The sequence below is a fragment of the Engraulis encrasicolus genome, chromosome 23, assembly GCF_034702125.1.
Source record: "Engraulis encrasicolus isolate BLACKSEA-1 chromosome 23, IST_EnEncr_1.0, whole genome shotgun sequence".
NCBI lineage: Eukaryota > Metazoa > Chordata > Actinopteri > Clupeiformes > Engraulidae > Engraulis > Engraulis encrasicolus.
The window spans coordinates 19,620,041-19,630,040 of record NC_085879.1 but is presented as its reverse complement, the minus strand read 5'-3'; the positions used below and the strand labels follow the sequence as shown (position 1 = coordinate 19,630,040).

Genomic DNA, 10,000 nt, shown 5'->3' with positions numbered 1-10,000 from the left:
AAACTGCGGAGGCAGACCCAATAGGAAGTGAGCGAGTCTCGCAGGCCGGCCGGCCGTTTCCGGGCCACCCAGCTGTGAGAATGTCGCAAAGGAAATAACTAATTACTGCACAAATGAAACAACATGGACCCCCGTTTAGAGGATTGAAGATGGGATGAGCTACGAGTCTAGCAATGTGATGCATTTGCAAGTCGCAGCTGGTCAGTCTGTCCTCACGATAACTGAAATGCACAACAAAATCTACTGTTTACGTTCCATTAGCTTAAGTTTAAGCTGAGTTGACAGTCAATAAAATGAAACAAGACATATTTTGCAAATCCATGGCCATAAAATCACGTAGAAATGACTGTATTCTGATATACAGTTGTTGGGACGTAGTGGTGATTAGACTATATTTTGTGACCACTAAAACAAACAAGAAAAACGTGTTGTTCACGTTCCATTTGCCAAAGTCATACTCGGCACTTGATTAAGGCATACACAACACTTCAATTTCACGAATAGCTTGGTTGTAATAGCACGGAGTAATGACTGCAATGACTACATTTTGTGACCTGAAGTCAGCTAAAAGCCCAAAAATCCCATGCTGTTTATGCTCCATTTGCCCAAGTCATATTCGCCATTTGATAAACACACTTGATAAAGGCAGACAAACCATATTTCACAAATAACACAGCCATAATAGCACTTAATGGCTGTATACAATCATTGGTACGTAGTGGTGATTAGACTACGATTCCTGACCTGAAGTCAACTAAAAAATGCAACAAAAATCATGTTGTTTATGTTCCATCAGCCCAAGTCATACTGACACTTGAGAAAAGATACACAACAGCATGTTTTTGCAAATAACTTTGCCATAGGAGCACGTATAATGACTGTGTTCTTGTATACTCATTGGTTCGTAGTACCATATAGTAGTGGTGATTAGACTCTATTTTGTGACCTGACATCCAATACAAAGCACAACAAAAAGCAAATTTCTTTAGCCAAACTCTCACTCAAACTTGAGAAAGGATAAACAAAAGATAAACAACACTAGATTTTGCAAATAACATGGCCATAATAGTACATAGCATAGACTGTATTCTCAAATGCATTGGTATGTCGTGACCTGACGTCCACTAAAAACACAACAATGTTCCATTAGTGAAAGTCATTTCAACTCCTGAGAAAGGATAAGCAACAACATATTTTGATAAATACCATGGCCATAATAGTACATGGTGGTCCTTTGGGTATGCATTTCCTCAATGCAGCCTGGTAACAAGAGCCATCGGACATACAGTACCCCCTGGCTTCCCAATAGTAGATGCATGTGATGTTGTGTGATTGACACCACCCGCAGGCGACAAGAAAGAACATACACTGCGGGTGGACACAGAATTAGACAGCCGGACAGACAGGCAGCCATTCAGACAGACAACCATTTAGACCAGTGGTGGGCAATTATTTTGACCTGAGGGCCGCATTGGGTTTAGAATATTGATCGAAGGGCCAGATGCCACAGACAACTTGCCCGTTTCAATAATAACAGTGATCGATGACTTAACTTGCCAGCAATGATATTCCTGCACATTGTAATTAAATGTATTTAGATGAAGCCTATGTCTTTGGTTAATCTAAAATTTTCAAGACCCTTGTTTTAGGTAGCATTTTAAGAATGTTGAGTAACCGTTTCAATTTGGATTTAAAAGTTGTCTTTCTTGTTAAGGCTCTGGGGGCCACATCAAATGGTTCGGGGGGCCGCATGTGGCCCCCGGGCCTGAGTTTGCCCACATCTGATTTAGACAGACAGACAGACAGACAGACAGACAGACAGACAGACAGACAGACAGACAGACAGGGTCATTGCAATGCCTGGCCCAACCCACTCAAGTACAGGTTTGTATAAAGTAGACGTAGTAGAAGTACTCATACAAAAGTAATTTCAACACTAGTGGTTTGATATTACATCTTTTCAACTTTGAAATATATCATACTACTAGTGTTGTAATTACGTACATCTGTAAGAGTACTTTATATAACTTTGCTCAGGTAACAATGTACCAATCCACAGAGTGGGATGTGGGATGAGGGGGTGGATGTGTGAGTGACTGTGGGAGGATGTGGATGTATGTGTGTGTGTGTGGGAGGGTGCTTGGCACACAGGGACCTGTACAACAAAGCACATCGACAATGGGCAGTGGAAGAGAGTCAACTTTGGAAAGAGAGGGTTACAAGTTAAAATCCCATGCTATCCATGTCTGAAGTGCCCTTAAGCAAGGCACCTAACCCCCACATTGCTCCAGGGATTGCAACCAATACCCTGTACCTAAACACTGCAAATGTAAGTTGCTTTGGATAAAAGCATTAGCCAAGTGTAATGCAAGTGTAATGTAATGTAATGTAATGAACAATAATGAAGGGGTTACACACACACAGGATGGTCAAAGGGTGAAACTCGGACTCTACCAAGAACAACAAGCGTTGGCGGTGTTTGCTTTGCATAATGTTCATGTGAAAATGCGGTGCTTTTGTGCAGTGCAAACATAATGCCTAATGCCCCTGCTGGGCCCTATGTGTGCTTAAGTGAAACACTGTACGATAGCACTCATCACGTAGCCTGGCTTACAGCAGTGCAGCATAGGACAGCATGACCCCAACCAGGCCCCTGAAAAAAGTATGCACGCAGGCACGCAGGCACGCAGGCACGCATGCACGCGCACACACACACACACACACACACACACGCACGCACGCACGCACGCACGCACGCAGGCACGCACGCACGCACGCACGCACGCACGCACGCACGCAATGCGCACACACACGCGCACACACACACACAAACACACACACAAACACACGCACACACACGCCCACACACACACACGCATGCACATACGCACACACACACACACTCCTCTGCTGTGTGCGAACACACGCACACGCACATGCACACACACGCATGCACGCACGCACGCATGCACGAACAAACACACACACACACACACACACACACACACACACACACACACACACACACACACACACACACACACACACACACACACACACACACACACACACACACACACACACACACACACACACACACACACACACACACACACACACACGTCCGCTCTCTGTCTCCATGTCCTTCCAGGAAGAAACCCAGTTGGCAGACCCTCTCCTGACCTGATATCATATAGTTATTTTTTTTCTGAAGTTTCGTTTTGTTTTGTTTAAGTAGAGTTAAGGATTAGAAGCCATTGTTGCCACTATAGAAAGGGAAGTGTACAGAATAAAGTATACATAGTAAAGTATACTAAGTAGCATGTCCGACACGCACGCAGCACATGCACTGTAGGCTATAGGCCTATAGAAATAAGTATGAATGACATTATATGGTAGCATTAAAATATACTGTGGGTGATGGATATACAGTAACATAAAACAATATGCCTAATAAAAATATCAAGCTAGCATGGATGAATGATGGTACATAGTTTATGTTCTCTTTTGTAGAGGGCTCTGCTAAATGTCATGTAATGGGCTAAGTGTGCAGTGGTTAGTGTCCACTATGCCGCCATGTGGAATTTGGATCTTATCAACTATTTACAATAGGCCGTCATGCAGGAAGCATGCGGGTCAGTGGGGTCTGTGGGTCTTTCCCACTCACTACAGAAATTCTATAAATAGGTTTCTGATGTAGGCCCTTAACACAAGCCGATCCAGCGGTGGAATGTTTCAATAGTGTTTCCCCAATCACATGCAAGCATTTTTTTGTTAAAAGCATGCCTGCGGAGACCTACGCCTACGCTGTAGCTTCATATGGGTGTTAGTGGTGCAAGGAAAAAGTCAGCTGCCCTGGGGAGCACCGTCACTTCAAATCCAAAGTGTATGACCGGTACATAGAGTTTTGACCATAAAGCTTGACTTTTACACCTCATTCACACTAAGCCGACACATTTATTCAAGCAACTTACAGTTATTTAGGTACAGGGTACTGTTTAGAGTTCGTGGAGCAATGGGAGGATAGGTCAAGGTGCGCAAGGGTACTTCAGCCATGGATGAGGGCCTGAAGAGTAGCCGCATTCTTCCCACTGGGACCAGATTCAAACCCACAACCTCAATCACATCCTCTACCTAAGTATCAGGTCAAGAATGCCTAAAAACCTAAGGCTAAATAAAACAATATACTCATTTGTAAAGCTATTTTTGGATAAATAATCCGTCCATGGTCAATGTGTGCGCTGTTCGTGGACAATGTTAGCATTGTTAGTGATGTGGCATTTGGTCTTATCAAGTGCTTTCAATTAATTATCAGGAAGCATGTGAGTGAGTTGGTCTTAAGAAATTCAATAAATAGGGTTTGGATATAACATAATAAATGATACCTTCATTGTTAAGGCTGACTGTTCGTTGGAAATAGATGATGTACCTGATGTGGTATTTATTGTTTTTTTAAGATGTTTTGGGGCTTTTATGCCTTTATTTGACATAGGACAGTGAGAGAGGAACAGGAAACGAGTGGGGAGGGAGAGGGGAAGAATCAACACAGAACATCAGGCCGGAATTGAACCTGGGTAGGCAGCGTAATGGTATGGCATCTTAGCTCACTGAGTCACCACGCGCCCGTGGCATTTATTCTCATCACATAAATTGCCAGGTAGCATGTGAATCAGTGAGGTCTATCTGCTCTTTTATTCTATTCATTACAGAATTCAAGGTCTGGATGTAAACAAGAAATGATGCCTTCATGGTAAAAGTTAACTCTGGTTGTTGGTGATATCTGCAATGTGATGTGGCATTTACTCTTATCGAACAAGTCGAAGCACATGGTTTATTGAGGTCTGTCTGGACTCCTAGTCCATTCATTACAAAATTGAAGGTCTGAATGTAAACACTAAATGATACCTTCATGGTAGAAGTTGGCACTGGTCTGATGGTGATGTCTGCAATGTGACGTGGCATTTACTCCTATCGAATAAGTTTACCAGGAGGCAGGCACGTGTGAGTCAGTAGATTCTTGTCTGTTGAGTCCTGTAGTTCTGTTCGTCCATAACCACCGTGACCTCATGTTCTCTCTCCCCCTTCCCGAACACATAACTCATTTTATATCACAGCTGCCTGCTGGAAAAGTTGACTTGGGCTATTTTTCATGGGCTTTGTCAACCCTTGTGACACGCACGCACAAACACTCGGGTCATCGAATCACACAAACACACTCATCATGTCTTGACGCATGCACATACACACAGAGAGATAGAGAGAAAGAGAAAAAGAAAGAAGGAAGAAGGGAGAGGAAGGAAGAGGATAGAGAAAGGAAAGGGAAAAATGGGAAGAGAGAGGAAAGTAGGCAAATGGAGAGGGAGAGAGAGCCATAAAGAAGGGGTGAGAGGAGAGAGAATGATGAGTGTATGAGAGGGGTGAAAGAGTGACAGAAAAAGAGAGAAGGAAGGAAAGCGAGAAAGGTAACGACATAGAGAGAGAGGGGCAGAAGAATAAAGGGATGGAGGGAGACAAAGGGAGAGAGTGAGAGAGAAGGAGAGGGAGAATGAGAATGAGACCGTAAAACAGGGAAGTAGGGAGAAAGAGAGGAACAGGAGAGGGAATGATAAGGAAGAGATAGCAGAGAGAGAGAGGGGGACAGAGGCAGAGAAAGAGAGAGAGGGGGGGAGGGGTATAAGAAAGACGGTGTGAGTTATGAGAAAGGCCAGAGGATATCAGCAATAAAAGGCTACTCTAGAGAGGAACTCCAGCTATGTGCAGCCATGTCCCCTGTCAGGCCAGCTGGACTCTGGGGCTTGACACACACACACACACACACGCACGCACGCAAACACGCACGCACGCACGCACGCACGCACGCACGCACGCACGCACGCACGCACGCACACACACACACACACACACACACACACACGAACATGCATAGCCACAAACCATAACACAATTACACACACACAGACAAGTAAACAGATACACAAACCCACATAAACACACAGGCAAGCAAACACTCGGACACAGACACACACACATGCACACACACAGCCCCCCACCAGCAGTGCATTTCTCACATACCCCATTCCGTCCTCAAGCCACAAATATAAACTCTGCAGCGCCCACGACACCAGACAAAACAACCACATGGTAGACCCAACACACACCCATGCACATGCACACACACACACTCATACACACACATGCAGCATACATACACACACAGCATGTAGATACAAATAGGGGTCAAGAGGTGAGCACACACACACACACACACACACACACACACACACACACACACACACACACACACACACACACACACACACACACACACACACACACACACACACACACACACACACACACACACACACACACACACACACACAAACAGACAAAAAGAAAAGAAGAGAAAAGCTATAAGCCTGGAAAAAGACGCTTGAAACACATAATAAGAAACGTTTGGAAATACAAGACTTTGTGTGTCCAGGAACATATCAACAGTTTTAAAAGCCTGTCTTAAGGGAAAATAATCAATACGTGCAGATGGCCCTGCAGGCAAGCCCACTCATTTTCCTCAACTCCATTATAACAACATTGCTATGACATTAGAGAGAGTCTTCAGCAATTGGCTAAGACTGGGTCATTACCATTTCGGTAACAACATTATAATCATGACTCTGTCTTGAGAGGTTTTTTTCAATGAGCACCGTCGATTTTCCCTTATGAAAACATGGCACATGAACAGTACCCAAAACGTGTGAGCCTGGACACAAGTTTGCAACAGAGAACAGAAACATTTGGAAATGCAAAACTGTTGTTAGGAACGACTCAAAAACCTGCCATTTGTAAGGAAAAGAGCCTCCTTTTGCAGCTAGTCCTGCTGGCAGGTCCATTCAATGTTTACTGAAAAATCTCAGCTACATCATAACAATATTGCTATGACATTGCAGAGAGTCGACAGTAACCAATTAAGACTTGGTCATTACAATCTTGATAACAACAAAATCATCATAGGGACCCTGTTTAAAGGGTTTTTGAGAGAACCCCCGATTTTCCCTTATGAAAACACAGAGCCGGAATAATAGCTCGGAATGCACAACAGAAACAAGCACAAGAAACACACGAAACATTCCTGAAACACAAGGCTGCTGCTTCCAGGAAGATCATCAATATCACGTTCAAAAACCTGCCCCATTTGTCGGGAAAACAATTTAAGTAGCATTCCAAACAGTTTCCCAATATTCCCTTAAGAAAACACAGAGCAGCACGGACATCAGAGCAAAACACAGCCAAAGGTTGGAGGTCGAGTCGTCTGCGTGCAACTTCAGAAGAAAATCAGACACAGGTCCGTAACACACAACAAAAGCTTAAGATGTGGGACTGTTGTTTCCAGGAATGTGTCAACACTTTCAAAAACCTGCCACGCCATTTGTACACGGCTAAATTTGCAGTGTTATTTCCACATTTTGAGAGTGTAGCCAACACCACGAGTGTTAAAATCAACTTTATAAGTGTTGAATTAACACAGCCAAAATGACTGTGTAGGGAAAACATCTACAGTGGAACAATGTTTAGTGAACGACTTCATTTTGCAAAAGTGAGGGCGCCTATTGCATTTTCTGTTGACAAATTAATGGAATTTGTGTGTACATATTTGAAAAGCACACACAACGCGTGTAAAATGTATGCAAGCCGTTGCGAACAAACTGCAAATTGCATCCCTTTCATGAAAACAGAGCGCTGGAATAATAGCCAAAGCGTGTCAGCAGCACGGACATCAGAGCAGAACACAGCCGAGGGTAGAAGGTCAAATTGTCCGCGCGCAACTTCAGAGGAAAACCAGACAGGGGCCAGGAACACACAACAAAACTTTGACAAAACAACAAAATAATTGTGTTTTACTTAGAAAAAGGAGGAACGGAAGTCCTGCAAGCATCCTCAAGCCTTCTTATGAAACACAGGTGCTCTATCAAGTAGCCTCTTTGTGCAGATGGGCCCGATGGTGGGCTCATTCAGTCTTTCCTTAAAAAACATAATAAAAACATTGCTATGACAGAAAAAGTCTGTAGTAAGAGTACAACTTGGTCATTGCAATTTTGGTATAACAATATGGTTAACAGATGCTCTGCACTTACCTGCACTAACCTGTGCTAACCCTGTTACATAGATTTTTGACAATAAAGTTCTCTTGACTTGACTCTTGACTTGACTTGAAAGGGGTCTAAGGTAGGTGTCAAACAATAAAGGACAAGGGGAAATCTGAGGCACAATCTAAAATCTGAGGTCTTCATGGTCTTCATCAGAGTTCAGTCACTCGGTCAATGAACAGGAGGACAATGAACCAAGGCAAACGACATCCAAGTTACAAAGCACACGCCATCACAAACTGCCAATATCTGTTGCCATCAGAGTGATAGCCAATAGCCTGTCAGCAGCATGGACAAGGTCAAATCGTCTTCGTGCAACTTCAGAGGACAACCAGACGCTAGCCCATAACACACAACGAAAGGTTAAGAAAACAACAAAACAAGACTGTTGTTTCCAAGAATATCTCAACAACACTCAAAATATGCCAATTTGTGAAGAAAAAAAACTTGTGTGAAGACTCTTCTTAGACAGTTTCTCTTTACTTCCCAACTAAACCTTCCTCACTTTCGCTAAATATGCGATGCCTACATATTCAGTTTTCTACCCATTTAATGTATTTTGTTTTTTACCTGCTCTGTTGTAAGTCACTTTGGATAAAATCGCTTGCCAAATGTAATGTAATGGTAATGTTTAAAGTTCAACCTTCACTGTTGTTTATTTGCCATATATGAAAAAACGAGTAGTCCAGCCAGCCACACTGAACTGAGTCCAGACACACATGTGTGGACTCTCTGACTCAATAAATACATTGTAAACGATATGACAAGACATTATGAAGACATTATAAGACATTAAAGTACAATATGATACGAGAAGAGAGATTGAGAAAAATGAATGTAATGTCAGGTAATGTACTCCCTGCTACTCCCTAATGAAAACAAGGTGCTGGAGGAATAGCCCAAAAGCTGTCGGCAAGATGGACATCAGAGTAGATCAAGGTGAAAGGTGGAATGGTCCACGTGCAGCTTCAGAAGTAAATCAGACATGAGACGTGGTGATTACGCACGGCAGACTGTGTCTAACGCAAGTCAAACCTGGACGACTGACGCCCACGTGTTTAGCAGAACTGGCAGCACCCATACCTGGGGGAGAGGAGAGGAGAGGAGAAGAGAGGAGCTGTGATGAGAGGAGAGAGGAGGAGGAGGAGAGGAGGGGGACAGGGAGAGAGGAGAGGAGAGGGGAAGAGAGGGAAGAATAAAAGAGGAGAACAGAGAAGAGGAGAGAAGCAGTGAGAGGAAAAGAGGAGTGGGGGAAGAGGAGAGGGCAATAGAGAAGAGTAGGGGTGAAGAGAAAAGATATGAAAGTAGAGGGGATGAGAAAAGAGGGGAGGATAGGCGCAGGGAGAAGAGAAGAGAGGAGAAGAGAAGAGAAGAGAAGTGAAAAGAAAAGAAAAGAAAAGAAAAAAAGAGAAGAGAAGAGAAGTGAAAAGAAAAGAAAAGAAAAGAAAAAAAGAGAAGGGATGAGGAGAAGTGAGGAGAAGTGAGGAAAGGAGGAGAGAGGCGTACCAAATTCAGACCAGTCATACCCTCACCCAGGTGAAGCCCATGTGCACAGGCTCTCTCTCAGCCTGAGGGGTGTCTCTGTGTGTGCGCGCGTGCATGTACGCATGCGTGCGTGCACTCATGTGCGTGTTCATGTTGAGGTGGTAGTAACACAGTAAGAGGGGAATGGGGGATTTTAGTTACAGGTGTGCAGTGGAGCGGAGCAGTGGTGGGAAAGTCAAGTCCCCTTATTAATTGTGGGAGCCTACGGCAACAGAACCCCTGCAGTCAACCAGTCAGTGAGAACTAGAGTTGGGGGCCATGCCACTGAAGAGAGTGACCCAGAAAGGGGCCTAATCTCCGGGGGTGGTGAG

At 43.9% G+C, this 10,000-nt stretch overlaps 1 protein-coding gene across 1 annotated transcript in view; it reads right to left on the bottom strand.

Annotated features, from left to right (window-relative positions):
• gpc3 (glypican 3) overlaps nt 1-10,000 on the bottom strand; it is a 369,037-nt gene that overhangs the window by 599 nt on the left and 358,438 nt on the right. The gene's annotated exons all lie outside the window — the stretch shown is intronic.